Source organism: Coffea eugenioides, unplaced genomic scaffold, assembly GCF_003713205.1.
Source record: "Coffea eugenioides isolate CCC68of unplaced genomic scaffold, Ceug_1.0 ScVebR1_1677;HRSCAF=2570, whole genome shotgun sequence".
Classification (NCBI taxonomy): Eukaryota; Viridiplantae; Streptophyta; class Magnoliopsida; order Gentianales; family Rubiaceae; genus Coffea; species Coffea eugenioides.
The window spans coordinates 90448-106430 of record NW_020862096.1 but is presented as its reverse complement, the minus strand read 5'-3'; positions in this window follow the sequence as shown (position 1 = coordinate 106430).

Below are 15983 nucleotides of genomic sequence, written 5' to 3'. Positions count from 1 at the left end.
CTATTTTTGACTAAGTGTTAAATACTTCAAAAAATCACAAAAATTCACCATTTTCTTCCTTGTGTTGGCCGGCCCTCTCTCTCTCAAAGAAGAAGAAATTTTCCCAACTTTCAAGCTTCCATATCACTCAATCTTCCACAAACAAGAGTTTAGGTTTGATTTCATTCCATAAAATCCTTTCTTTTGGTGATAGTGAGTGCTCTAGTGAAGTTTGTTTGAAGCTCTAAGGTGGCCATCATCCCTCTCTCTCTTGTTACTTGGTAATGATGCTTGAACACCCTACTACATCTAATGATGCTTATGTTTGGCTTAGAAGTGGCTAAAGTGATGGATTATATGATTTATTTCTTGGTTTGGCTTGATTTAGTGAAGTTTTCCATTTTATGATGAATTTTCTGGTTTCATATGATCTTGATGGTGTGGTTGTTTTTGATGGTTGGTAATAAGGGGCTTTAGCTCTAGTAGGTGCATGTGATAGGAAATTGCAATCAATTTTGAATTTGGAAGAATTTCTGGAAAATTAGGGTTCTTGGTTGAACATTCTGTCCGAAATTTTAGGTCATAGATAGAGGCCGAATTTGACTTTTCTCAAAACATGAAAGTTGTAGGTATTGATGAGTTTAGTGTGCCTGCAAAATTTCAGGGCAATTGGACAAGTGTAGAGTGAGTTATGCCGTTTTTTACTGTTGCTTTTTTTGGTGCACAGAAATGTCCGAACTGCGATAGTAATTGCCTGTTTAGACTGGAATTGGTTTGGATTTTGGAGTTGGTGTCTTTCTGATGAAATGTAGCTGGATGTCTTAAATAACTTATGCCTTTGGAATTTCGGCATTTGGACTTGTATAGACTGAGTTATAGTAATTACAGTTTTCTGTGTTTTGCAAACCTGTTTTGGTAATTCTGGTATAGTATTTGGCACTTTCGACCTAGTTAAGCTAGGAACTGGATTGAGTGCCCTTCTACATTGTTGTAGCCCTGTTTCATAGCTTCGAATCGGTGGGTCTTACACCCCCAACCGATAACCGTAGTGAAATTGACGCCATTACCGCATTATAAGATCAAACACGGTTTTTCTATTAAGGCTTAAGTTAAGGTCATATATTAATTGCTGGTTTGCTACCATGCTTATTTATGCATATGAGACCCTATTGGGGTTGTGTTCAGCATTGTTTTATGACTCGTCGTCGAGTCTCTCTTAGGGCTTGCTTTCATTTTGGTTGTTTCCTAGCTAACTTTTGTACTTGTACCACTTTGAGCCCTGTACGGCTTTTGGAAAATGAGATGACCTTTGGTGTGAAATGTTGGGGCTAATTTGAGGAAATAATGAAGCCTTAATGGCTGGAAAAGTAAGAATTTTAGGGACGGTGCTGCCCGATTTTCTAGGCCGTTTGGTTCCTTTAAGTAGATTTGCCTTTTGGTGGAAATGAAAGGCTTTTGGGTTGTTTGCGCCTAAGTCTTCATGTTACCTTTTTGTTTCCAAGAAAATCATGTTTTCCACCCTTGCATTAGTAATTATTTTGGCGAGGCATACGACTAGTAGTCGAGCCTCATGTGCATTATGTTTACCCGATTCTGGAAGTAAAACCTTCAATTGGTTTATTTTGATTATTTTAGGGTTTCTTGGCGATTAAGGCCAATCTGAAGTGAAAACTTTTGAAGTTAAGCCGGTGAGTGTACCACTCCCCTCCATTGCTATTTAACTTGATTTCTGCTCTGAAATCTGTTTATTTGTTCGAGACGAGGGTGTACTTTATCACACTCGTTCTCTAGTCTGTTCATATGCCAATTTACTATGCAAAATTTGAATCTGTTATCTGTGTCTGCATCTGTTCGGATTTCTATGACCTATGAGCTCAATCCTGTGGCTAAGTTATTCGAGTCGGGCCGGCAAGGGCCTGGACGATTAGATAACGAACCACGGTAGTCTGTTCGGGGATTTTTGGGTATTGAGACCCTTGATTCCGGTATACTCGAGTATTACCATTTCTGTTCGGTTACGGTGAGCGGGCCCGGTAAAGGGGTGTTTGGTGGACGGAATTCGGTGTAAAGAGGGGTCTACGGACGCGTTGGTTCTATATGCGTTGACGGAGAGTCAACCGGTTTGGATCAAGTACTGCGCTGGAAATTTGGCTCCTGAGAGCCACCCGTATCCTTCTGATTTGAATCATTAGTTCCTTTGCTTTACATCTGACATGTGTATCTGATTTGTTAAATGTGAAGTGCCATGACTTTATTGCTATCTGTTTGGTACCTCATTGAGCGCAAGCTCACCCCGTTCTGTTCCTTTTGTTTTCCTTACAGGAAAAATAAATACTTTTGGACTGGATTTGATAATCGGTTGCCGACTTGAGCTAGTTGAACATATCTTTTATATAGCTCATGTATTAAAACCCTAAGTGTACTTTTGGGGCGTTTCTCTTTTGATTTGGCAAACCGTGTATATGTATTATCTTTTGAAAGCTTTTGTATGTCATTTTGATTTGTAAACGCTAAAGATCAGATGAAAATGTTTGTTAGCTATTTCGGTTGGGTTCTGACGGGTCGGTTACTATTCATGGCCGGCTCCGGATTTCATCTCATTTTATCTTGGGTTGTTTTACTATTTTGATTTGTTTACGCGAGTTTGTAAGTTCCGGGTTGAAGCGGATAGCTCTAATCTGATCCGTAGTCCTGGCGAGAGCTGGGCAGACAGTCCGCTAACCCCTTTGGTTCGCCTTAGGGGAAAGTGGGGCTGTTACAATGAGTTTTAATGGTAGAAACTAGAAGAGGAAAAAGAAAGAGAGAAACCGAGAGGAGAGGGAGAGAGCTGGCCGAAACTGTCCTGTTGTTATCTTGCTGGTATTTCAAACTTTTGTTGGTTATTTGGTTGTTAAATTGAGTGATATATGTTGTGTTATGTGTGTAGAGTATACCTTCCAAAAATCATTTCAATTGGTTGCTCAAAACTAGAGTTTTCGAAAAGAAAGAAATCTGGAAATGGTAATCTGGGCAGCCGAACAGTACCTCTTTGTTTGAACATATCTTACTGTACACAAGTCAAAATTGAGTGCTGTTAGTGGCATTCAAAATTAGACATTCATAGCTTTCCAACGGTATAAAAATCATCCGCTAGTTCATTTTGAGTCATCCGTAGTGATTCGGTAAAGTTTACTGTCCTGTTCTGATTGTCTGTCCGAGAGGAATGGAGAAGCTGCATCTTGTGGCTCTATTTTCTCTCACTTGCGAACTAATTTGGAAAATGATTCCTTCTGATGAAGAGTGTCATTTTGAACCTAGTTTCTAACGCCACCAACCATTCTTAATTTGAACTTGTATTGAGTGAGATATGACCTGATTTTGAAAGTGCAACAAAGCTGGAAAACTGGAAAGTTTTTCCCTTCTTGCTGGCCGAATGGTCAGGTTTGTTGTGAGATGTTTTGACTCAAAATTTTGATGTCGATTTCTTGTCAATTGTTTATTAAATTTTTATAGGACTTTGGTTTTAAAAATGGATTGATTTGGGGCTGATTTCATTGTGCAAAATGTTTGGAAACCAAAGGAAAGCATGAGTGACAGATTAGCCTTGAGAATTTTCTAAACTTTGGTAGTTTTGTTAACTGCCTTCCCACGTGAGTTTTTGCATGGAATTTGATAGAGAGGTAGTCCAATTATGGAGGTTTAAGTGTACCAAATTTTGTGGAATTTTGATACCATTTCGATACCCAAATAACACCCCAAAGATGGCTCTTCAAATCTGGAAATTCACTGTTCACGTAGTGAAAATCAACCGACTTTGAACTGTTATATCTTGTTGTTCAAAACTCTGAATTTAGTTCCATTTGTTGTGTTTGAAACCATGTTTGGAACTCTTATTGTGTAACAAATTTCAAAGGTTGATTCATTTTCTATGAATTTTTCCGAATTTTAAAATATCGCCGAAAAACTATACTGGTCCTGTCTTGCTTGTTTAAATCAGCAACTTTGAGCTGAAAAAATGAATGCTTTCTGTTTGGAACCATATAAAAGTGTCTTCTAGAAACTTTTAGTACTTTGGATCTAGTTTCGAACGGTATAAAGTTTTCCATTTTTGGACATACGAAACTCAAGATCTGATTTTACCAAGTTTGTCGCACAAAGCTGAAATTCTTGATTTCTTAGAAAATGAACTTTTAAGAACTTTCCATCCTCCTTTGCAATTGTTGGACGATTTTAGGTGTAATTTCATGGTGGAATACATGGTTCCATTAGAATTTTAAACCTTCATTTTAAATCTTGGTTTCCAAAGGTTAAACCTTTCCTAATGCGTTTTCTTGGTTAATGACACCTTATTTTATACTTGAACCTTGGAACCTTAGCTTTGATATTTTTTCTATGAAATGAGTGGAGTTTTGGATATGTTTCACTTCATTAGCTTGGAAAAATGTGAATACTCTTTACCTTCCAATGTTTGGACATGAGATTTAAAGTTTTGAGAAACGAGAACCATTTACTTATTTTCCTCGATTTTTGTGCCGAAAGTGAAAATGGTGCTATCTTTCGGATTTGAGATTTCTTATCACGACTTGAATCAAAAACCATTTTCGAGCTCTCTTGAGCATTATTTTAACGATTTAGCTAGAAAAGCTTCTTTAATTTAGCTCGAACTTGTGACTTGGAGAGTGAGTAAGGAGAAAATGCCTTTCTTTGTTACCTTGGTCGAGGACCTAGGTAATTATGATTGTACATGTCTCAGGTGGTCACGAAAACGCCGAAGAGCTCGTCTGACAACTCGCTTCATTCTTATTTTGCCCTTGGCTAGTGGTGAGTGTCAAGTGTATGTTAAATGCTTATGTGATTGAAATGTTAATTGTGCAAGGGTTATACATGATATGTAAACTTGCCGAGACGAGGGTGTACTTTGTCGCTCTCATCCTCTCTCTCTTTTAATTATGTGATAATGGTTATATGAACACATATGATTGGTAATTGTACATGAATATGTTTAACTCATGAGCTCTGAGCGATAGCATGTACCACACCAATTCAGGTGGGAGGTACCTCTCATGTCGACTCAGAACCATAAACAATTCTAAGTCGATCAGAGCGATGTCTCATCGACTGGTTCTCTAAGCGATAGCATGTGCCACACCAATTCGGGTGGGAGGTACCTCTCATATCGATTCAGAACCATAAACAATGATTGGTAATTGTACATGAATATGTTTAACTCGTGAGCTCTGAGCGGATGCATGTACCACACCAATTCGGATGGGAGGTACCTCTCATACCGTTTCAGTGCTATAATCGGTTCTCTAAGCGATTGTCTGTAACACACCAATTCAGGTGGGAGGTATCTCTCATGTCGATTTAGAATGATAAACAATTCTGAACGGATGTATGTACCACACCAATACGGGTGGGAGGTACCTCTCATACCGTCTCAGTGCTATAATTGGTTCTCGCAGCGATAGCATGTACCACACCAATTCAGGTGTGAGGTACCTCTCATGTCGACTCAAAATCATAAACAATTTTAAGTCGATTGGAGCGATGTCTCATCGGCCACTTATACTTCTGGGGGGCACCCCAACCCATTGGTCAACCGTGCGAGAGCTCCCGTATCCTTATTAAGTGTATCTATTTTAAATTGTGAATTGCTTGAATGTTATAGCTTTAATTCTCATATAAGTGCTATTGCTACTTGAGCTATGTGTTTGCATTTTTTTTTTTCTTGGCCTCACTGAGCGTTAGCTCATTCCATTCCATTTGTTATTCCTTAACAGGAGAGTGACGTGAAGGAAGCGATTGGAAGATACTAGTGAAAGCTAGTCTTTTGTATAGTTTGGTATTTTGTAACTGACCTTTGGGAATTGTGAGATTTGGAACTCGAAATAGTTGACTTGAGATTTGTACCCTTGGATGTACTTGTGCAATGAAATATTATAGTCGTATTATTATTTTGGCATTTTAGATGTTATTGGAATTGGTATGTTTTCATTTGAGGATTGTAGTGAGTCCCGGCGAGAGTTGGGCAGGCGGTCTGCCGAACCCTTTGGTTCGCCTTAGGGGAAGGTGGGGTCGTCACAATATGTGAATTGGACTTGTCGAGACGAGTATGTACTTTATCGCACTCGTTGTCTTTTATTTGACTTGATAATTGATCTGCTCGTACTTGACAATTATACCTATGTTTGATTTGGCGTCGATTTGAGAGCAATCTCATCGACCACTCATACTCGTGGGGACACCCAAACCCAATGGCTAGCCATTCAACTCAAGCCAGCAAGGGCTTGGTTGAGGAGTTTGGTGAACTTTGGGCTCATACACTTTACTTGCCTCGATATACTCGAGTGATATCAAAATTTTTGATGTTCGGGCCCGGTAAGGGGGTGTAACGGTGGACGAAAATTGATAAAAGGTGGTGTTCTACGGACTTGTTAGTTGCTCGGTTGACGGAGTGTCAACTTGGAAATTACGGATCAAGATTATCGATGAAACAGTGTGGAATTATCTCCTGAGAGCTCCCGTATCCTTCATTGATTGTGTTTTTAATTCCTTTTGTAAGTTTACATGAATATTATGGTTGCTTTTTAATTATATGTTATTATTGCTAGATGTACCTACTTGCTGCCTGCTTTTCTTAGCCTCACTGAGCGTTAGCTCACCCCCTTAAGTTTGTTTTCCTTAGCAGGAACTTGAAGTGGAAAGATTTTGGAGAAGCTAGCTTTGATTGTCTTTTGGTCCAATTGTGGATGTAAATGATTTAGTCAACATTTGGTGGTTGTATTTCTGGGAAAATTTGATGTAACTTTTGGAAATATTAGAATGTAGAATTGGATGACTATTGAAGGAAGCGACTTTTCTTTATATTAGTGTTCTTATTGGTTTAGTTCTAAATTATAATTTTGACTTGTATCGAGTCCTGGCGAGAGCTAGTTAGGCGGCTCGCCGAAACCCTAGGATTCGCTCTAAGAAGAAGTGGGGTCGTCACAGGTGGTATCAGAGCGCTAGGTTTGAAATACCTGAAATAGGGTTAGGAGTTTTAATCGTAAACTTTTGGTCATAGAAATTCGTGATAAACTTTAAGCTAAATTTTGAATGGCACCAGTGATCATAAGGCCCTAACCTTTAATTCTGTGGGTTAATTGTAGGTTATGGAGGGCAATGGTGGAGATGGATCACCTCTGAGGCACCTTCTAGCGATTTGTTATCGAGAGAGGCCTTGGGACCCTCTTTGGCAATGGACCCTAATTCGTCGGACTAGACCTTCATGTGATTGTTGGAGAACTTACTCGTACCCTAACGAAGTGGTGCTAGCGGTAATCGATGATCGGAGGCGGTTATCCGAGGAAACTAGGGTAGTTTGAGAAGATAATCAAGAACTGAGGGCAACTGTGGTGCCCAGACTACTAGAATTCATGAATTGGAGACGGATGTACTTGAGGAGCGGAAAAAGGCTGAGACTCTTTGTGAGCAGCTTCAGGAGGCTAAGCGCCGACTTGCTAGGGTAGTACATGAAATTAGAGGCCGGACTAAGGGGATGATGGCTGAGTGTGTCACCTTGGTCAAACAAGTGGTTGATGGCAAGATACTTGATGAGGGGCATTGTGACGCCCCGAAAAAAAAGAGTTTGAGAACCCGGAAAATTTTCTATTTTTCTAGGGTTTATTTTTTTAACGCCCGCCTTTTCTACATTTTCTTGATTAGAAAAATTCCCCAGATAAAGTTTATGAGCAAAAATAGTTTTAAAATGATTTTTCTAGTATCGGTTAGTTTTTGAGAAATTAAAAGCGTATTTTGGACGTGGGACCCGCTAGTGCGGTAAATGCATTATATTTTTTACAACTTGTTAGAATTTTGTATTAAGTGATATTATTTTATAAGGTGTTAAGATATTTGTACTTGGAGAGACAAAAAGATAAGTTTTAAACCTAAGGGTGACAAGTGTCACCATAAGATTAAGTCTTGGACTTTGACTTACTATTCAACCTTTTACCATTTACCATAATAACTTCAAAAATTGACCAAAATATCTTCATTTCTAAGCTTCATATGGCCGGCCACCTTCAAGCAATAAGGGAAGAAAAGCTCCCCAATTTCTTTGCTCCAAGCTTGCTTAATCTTCACTTTTAACCGTTTAATTTTAGTTTTACTCCATAAAAACTCTTCTCTTGGTAGGATTAAGGTTCTTGGTGAAGTGATTTGGAAGATTTAAGTGCAAGGTTGCTCCATCTCTTTGGTTACTAAGGTGAGTTGAGAAGGACCCCTCTCCTCCCTCTAATGATGTGTAATTCATGATTGGTGGTTGTATAAGATGCAAATTTATGGATCAAATCTTGATTTTGGTTGAATTGGTGAAGTTTTATAATTATTGGGGATTTTTCTGTTTTCATATGAGTATGATTATGTGGTTATGTATGATGATTGAAAATGATGTTTAAGGACTCTATGAGGTGGAAAAAGTGGACAATTGCAATCAATTTCTGTTTTGGAAGAAATTCTGGAAAATTAGGGTTCTTGGTTCTTCATTCTGTCCGAAATTTTTGGTCCTATATAGAGGCCGAATTGGCCTTTGCTTAAAACATGAAAGTTGTAGGGAATGACATTTTAAAGGTGGCTACAAAATTTTAGGTCATTTGGAGTAGTGTAGAATGAGATAAGCCGAAATTACTATTGCTGTTCTGGGTTCATCTGGATGTTAGAACTGCGTCTGAAATTGGTTGTTTTGACTGGAATTGTTTTGGATTTTGTTGTTGGTATCTTCTGATGAAATGTACCTTGATGTCCTAGCTACCACATTCCTTTGGAATCAATGCATTTGGACTTGTGTAGACGGAGTTGGACTAATTACAGCATAGTGTGATTTGTGAACCTGCAATTACGGTTCTGGTTTGGTATTTGGCATATTTGACCTAGTTGTGCTGGGATTTGGACTGAGTGACCTTCTACATTGTTGTAGCCCTGGTTCTTAGCTTAAAAATGGTGGGTCTTACCCCCTAATCCGATAATCGTAGTGCAATTTGTGCCATTACCGTAAAAGGACGTCAAAACTGTTTTTCTGATTTTGAGCTTAACTTTCATTTCCGGACTTTTCCCTAGCTTGACTTGTACTAGTACTACTTGGAGCTTGCTGAATGGCTATTGGATGAACTTGTTGTTGTGTGTGTACCTTTGGGACTGATTTGAGGAAGTAATGAAGCCATGATGGCTGGAAAAGTTAACAAATTCAGGGGAAGTGCTGTCCGAACTTTGAAGGAACTCGTTTGCATTGAGTTTGTGATTTAAGACTTGGATTTGAGCAAGGCAATGATATTTGATGGATGATTTATGAGCCATGGAGGTGAGTGACCTCAAACTGTTTCCAAATTTACTTTTGAACCGCTTTCCTGCATTATCTACTTTTGAACTGTTTTCAAAGTTACTTTTGGAACTGTTTTCTTACATATCATGCGTGCTTGCATATTAGTGTCTTGTGTCTTGTTATTATTGATTTTGCTTTCAATGATTGTTAAAATGAGTTTTCTAGGCGAGTGTGTACTTTATCGCACTCGACCTTAATAAATATGAAAATTTCAATGATTAGTGATTAAATGCTACTTGCGCATGAATGTAAGCCTTTTGGGCTGAACTGGCCATTGCCCCTTGTTACCGGTCGTCTCGAGCCAGAAGCGGACTCGGTCGGGCGACTAGGAACTTGGGTGAACGTTTCGGTATACTCGAGTATTACCTTGTAGGTTGGTGGAGCCTGGCCAAAAGCCAGGGACGGGGTGAATGAATGCACGAATGGAACCAAATGCAATGAAATGACAGGAGAACGAATGTATCCTTTTCATGAATGTTACTATCGCTTTCCATTGTAAATGTTTCTTGAATTATGGACACTCCTTAGTGAAATGACATCATTGAACTGAACTATTGTTAAACAGATTTGATTACTGATTTTACTGGTTACTCGCTGAGCTTCTAGCTCACCCCAAAAATATTTTATTCCCCTCCACAGGGCTCAAGGCGAAGGAGTGGCTTGTAGTGTTTATTCATGCATTATCTCATGTGTGGCTTGAACTTGGATTTCCTTTTGTGTAATGGTTCATATTGGGATTGTATTGAACGTTTAGAATTGATTGGTTGTGTAATAGTCTAGTTTTGGACTTCCTCCTGTATAATAGTTGGTATCAAGGATCAGAGTGGCGCAGTGGAAGCGTGGACGCTTCGCTTTTGATATGTAAAGTTTGGGAACCTTTGATGTATATTTGATATATATATCTTGAAATTCAATTGAGGATTGTAGTGAACGACTGAGTCCCAGCGAGAGCTGGGCAGGCGGCCCGCCGAACCCTTTGGTTCGCCTTATGGGGAGGTGGGGCCGTGACAATTGGTATCAGAGCTTAGGTTTCAGATCTCTGTAGTGTATCCTAGGCTTGAAGTTTAGGATGCCGGACTGTGGGTTTGATTTGACTCTTGAGAGATTTTTGCGGGATGTCTTGACTTGATTGGTACAAGAGGGAATGTCGAGGACGACATTCTTTTAAGGAGGGGAGATTGTGACGCCCCGAAAAAAAAGAGTTTGAGACCCCGGAAAATTTTCTAATTTTCTAGGGTTTATTTTTTTAACGCCCGCCTTTTATACATTTTCTTGATTAGAAAAATTCCCCAGATAAAGTTTATGAGCAAAAATAGTTTTAAAATGATTTTTCTAGTATCGGTTAGTTTTTGAGAAATTAAAAACGTATTTTGGACGTGGGACCCGCTAGTGCGGTAAATGCATTATATTTTTTACAACTTGTTAGAATTTTGTATTAAGTGATATTATTTTATAAGGTGTTAAGATATTTGTACTTGGAGAGACAAAAAGATAAGTTTTAAACCTAAGGGTGACAAGTGTCACCATAAGATTAAGTCTTGGACTTTGACTTACTATTCAACCTTTTACCATTTACCATAATAACTTCAAAAATTGACCAAAATATCTTCATTTCTAAGCTTCATATGGCCGGCCACCTTCAAGCAATAAGGGAAGAAAAGCTCTCCAATTTCTTTGCTCCAAGCTTGCTTAATCTTCACTTTTAACCGTTTAATTTTAGTTTTACTCCATAAAAACTCTTCTCTTGGTAGGATTAAGGTTCTTGGTGAAGTGATTTGGAAGATTTAAGTGCAAGGTTGCTCCATCTCTTTGGTTACTAAGGTGAGTTGAGAAGGACCCCTCTCCTCCCTCTAATGATGTGTAATTCATGATTGGTGGTTGTATAAGATGCAAATTTATGGATTAAATCTTGATTTTGGTTGAATTGGTGAAGTTTTATAATTATTGGGGATTTTTCTGTTTTCATATGAGTATGATTATGTGGTTATGTATGATGATTGGAAATGATGTTTAAGGACTCTATGAGGTGGAAAAAGTGGACAATTGCAATCAATTTCTGTTTTGGAAGAAATTCTGGAAAATTAGGGTTCTTGGTTCTTCATTCTGTCCGAAATTTTTGGTCCTAGATAAAGGCCGAATTGGCCTTTTCTTAAAACATGAAAGTTGTAGGGAATGACATTTTAAAGGTGGCTACAAAATTTCAGGTCATTTGGAGTAGTGTAGAATGAGATAAGCCGAAATTACTATTGCTGTTCTGGGTTCATCAGGATGTTAGAACTGCGTCTGAAATTGGTTGTTTTGACTGGAATTGTTTTGGATTTTGTTGTTGGTATCTTCTGATGAAATGTACCTTGATGTCCTAGCTACCACATTCCTTTGGAATCAATGCATTTGGACTTGTGTAGACGGAGTTGGACTAATTACAGCATAGTGTGATTTGTGAACCTGCAATTACGGTTCTGGTTTGGTATTTGGCATATTTGACCTAGTTGTACTGGGATTTGGACTGAGTGACCTTCTACATTGTTGTAGCCATGGTTCTTAGCTTCAAAATGGTGGGTCTTACCCCCTAATCCGATAATCGTAGTGCAATTTGTGCCATTACCGCAAAAGGACGTCAAAACTGTTTTTCTGATTTTGAGCTTAACTTTCATTTCCGGACTTTTCCCTAGCTTGACTTGTACTAGTACTACTTGGAGCTTGCTGAATGGCTATTGGATGAACTTGTTGTTGTGTGTGTACCTTTGGGACTGATTTGAGGAAGTAATGAAGCCATGATGGCTGGAAAAGTTAACAAATTCAGGGGAAGTGCTGTCCGAACTTTGAAGGAACTCGTTTGCATTGAGTTTGTGATTTAAGACTTGGATTTGAGCAAGGCAATGATATTTGATGGATGATTTATGAGCCATGGAGGTGAGTGACCTCAAACTGTTTCCAAATTTACTTTTGAACCGCTTTCCTGCATTATCTACTTTTGAACTGTTTTCAAAGTTACTTTTGAAACTGTTTTCTTACATATCATGCGTGCTTGCATATTAGTGTCTTGTGTCTTGTTATTATTGATTTTACTTTCAATGATTGTTAAAATGAGTTTTCTAGGCGAGTGTGTACTTTATCGCACTCGACCTTAATAAATATGAAATTTTCAATGATTAGTGATTAAATGCTACTTGCGCATGAATGTAAGCCTTTTGGGCTGAACTGGCCATTGCCCCTTGTTACGGGTCGTCTCGAGCCAGAAGCGGACTCGGTCGGGCGACTAGGAACTTGGGTGAACGTTTCGGTATACTCGAGTATTACCTTGTAGGTTGGTGGAGCCTGGCCAAAAGCCAGGGACGGGGTGAATGAATGCACGAATGGAACCAAATGCAATGAAATGACAGGAGAACGAATGTATCCTTTTCATGAATGTTACTATCGCTTTCCATTGTAAATGTTTCTTGAATTATGGATACTCCATAGTGAAATGACATCATTGAACTGAACTATTGTTAAACAGATTTGATTACTGATTTTACTGGTTACTCGCTGAGCTTCTAGCTCACCCCAAAAATATTTTATTCCCCTCCACAGGGCTCAAGGCGAAGGAGTGGCTTGTAGTGTTTATTCATGCATTATCTCATGTGTGGCTTGAACTTGGATTTCCTTTTGTGTAATGGTTCATATTGGGATTGTATTGAACGTTTAGAATTGATTGGTTGTGTAATAGTCTAGTTTTGGACTTCCTCCTGTATAATAGTTGGTATCAAGGATCAGAGTGGCGCAGTGGAAGCGTGGACGCTTCGCTTTTGATATGTAAAGTTTTGGGATATTTGATTTATATTTGAGATTGTATCTTGTTTTTAATTGAGGACTGTAGTGAACGACTGAGTCCCGGCGAGAGCCGGGCAGGCGGCCCGCCGAACCCTCTGGTTCGCCTTAGGGGGAGGTGGGGCCGTGACAGGCATGAGGTAGAAACTCCTAGTGCTGAAGATGAAATGATCCTACTGAAGTAGCAGAGACTTCTGGCTCCGCCAATCACTAAGTTAGTGATTTAGTCTACTTTAGTAGATTTTGTCTAGGATAGTCAGGGTGGTGCTTGTTCAAAGGCCATTTTATTTTGCTTAACTATGCTACCTATCTTTTGAAGCACTTGAACGTTACTTATGAGGTGCTTGATTTTATTGCTCTATGACTTCTAATCTATGCAATGGGTTGTGCATATTTGTAATTATTTTGGTGTCTCCCCTATTTTTTTCGTTTTGCATGATTAAAGTGTCATTTTCAAACTTTGCTTATGTGTATTTATTTTATGTTATGCCTTTAGAAAATATTAAAATTATGGACGGCCGAAGAAGTGGAAGGGGCCGAGAGCAAGGGATTAGGCAACCCCAATCTCAAGGGGATGATCAGGGATCGACAACTGGACCGAACCAAGGACAAGGAAATGAAGGGAATAACCAAGTAGCTACTGCAAATAACCGTATGATTGATATCTTAGCACGGTTAGCTGAGCGCCAAGGTCCTGAGCTAATCAACCAACCTAGGAACCAAGAGAGGTGTGAGGATAGAGCGATTCTTGAAGTTCGTCCCATCTAAATTTCACGAAGGGTCTATGTGAGGACTCATATTTTTATTCTTAATTTAGCCTATTTTAAGATTATTTGCATTTGGTGTTATTTAATTTTATTATTTTAGCATGAATTTTTCTTAAATTATACTTTTATCTTTTACGCATTAAAATTTTTCAAAATTCGCGCCGGCACGACTAATCAGAGATTTGGAAAATTAATTTTAGACTAGTAAGAATGGATAATTGTAGTGCTAGAGGAACTACCTTGGAGGATTAGTATTTAAGGGAAGTAAACAATAAAGAAATTGGTAGGGCATGACAATATTACCCCACTAGTCAAAGTTGACTTTCTCACCTACCAAAATGTTACCTTTCTTCTTACCTTTTCACCACAAATCAAAAACTTCAGCTCCCTCACACTCTCTTTCTTGGCCGAATTTGGGAGCTCAAAAGGAGGAAGGAAAAGGTTCAACCTTTGGCCTTAATCTTACTCAAAGATCCACACCCAACGCTCAAGACCTTTGGATATTGCTTTAGCTAGAGGAAATGTGCTATCTTGTGGTGGAGTATTGGTAAAAAATCTTGCCTTCAACTAGGGTTCAAGAAACCTTCAAGAGGTAACAAATTTTACTCCTTTTTGACCTTTAATTTTTCAAAGATTAGTAATAGTTTGTGGTTGTTGCTTGGATTTGGAAACCCTAATCAAAACCTAAGCTAGAAGACTTAAAGAAAACCCTTGTTTCTTGCTTTATATTCTAGGTAGAGGACTTAAGGATTCTTGCTTGTTTGGTTGTATTTTTGTGGATTATAGCTTGGTTGTTGGCTTGAAAGTTGGATTTGAGCCACGGAAATTAGGTTTTGTTGAAGACATCTTTTGTTTCCCAATTATTTCTTTGATGCCAGCTTTATTCTAGATTTGCACTCACCACTTGAACTACATATACGTCCATGATAAAGGTCAAATCAGTTCTTATTCAAAACATGAAAGTTGTTGGGATTTGAGTTAGCTTTCTACCCAGAAACTTTTAGCTCAATCAGAGCACTGTAACTTACTAAATGACTAAAATACACTTGACTACCCAAATGCCCTGTTTAACCGATAGTTTTCTGTTTTCTCTGAGATTTTAATTTTTGACCATGAAAATGTATGATTTGGCTTGGGAGGTTTTCATAATAAATATAGGCCTATGTCTTAGTTTCGAAATGCCATAAGATTCATCTCAATCCGATAAGTATAGCTTCAGTTGTGATTAAAATGCCAAAAGGTTAGAGGGACTTGAAAATGAAGGGGAAGGGGCTGACCGAATTTGGCTGTCTTGTTTCCTTGCTTTAATTTCAAATTTTGTGGCACAAATGGCTGCAAAAATGCTTGTTATATGTTGTATTATGTGGGAAAAAATTATCTTTCAAAAATCATTTCAATTGTTTGGGTAAAACTTAAGTTTTGAAGAAAGAAAGAAAACTGGAAAAAGTAGCCCAAATCAGCCGACCAGGAGCTCTTTAATTGCACATAAATCCTTGTACAAAAGTCAAAATCAAGTGTTGTTTGTGGCATTTGAAATTAGACACCAAGAGATTTCCAACGGTATAAAATTGCCCTGCTAATTCGTTTTGAGTGAGCCGTAGTGAACTGGCAAAGTGGACTGATTTACTTCACCTGTTTACCCGAGAAAATCATACAGCTGCATCTTATGGCTCAATTTCGTCCCTCTTGTGAAAAGAGTTTTGTTAATCTTAGTCTCTAACTTTTGATGTTTACAAAATAAATGAATGTTACTAATATCTCCACAAAGATCTTTTTAGCAATGAAGCAAATCAGGTTAAGAGATTAAGTACAATTGAAAGAGACAAAGAGTGCTGAAAGCTGTTAGACGCTCGTAAAGACTGGATCGGACGTCCGATAATCATTGCACAACTTCAGACGCATGAAGAACTGTACCACTGGACGTCCGAAGGAATTAAAACATTCCTTCTAAGCTTACTGAGTTCGTTCGGACGCTAAGCATCAAAGCATCGGCCGTCCGATAGATTTTGTGAAACTTCGGACGTAAAATATTTTAGGTGTCGGACGTCCGAAAGAACTAAAGAAGATTTCTCAAAATGATCATCTGC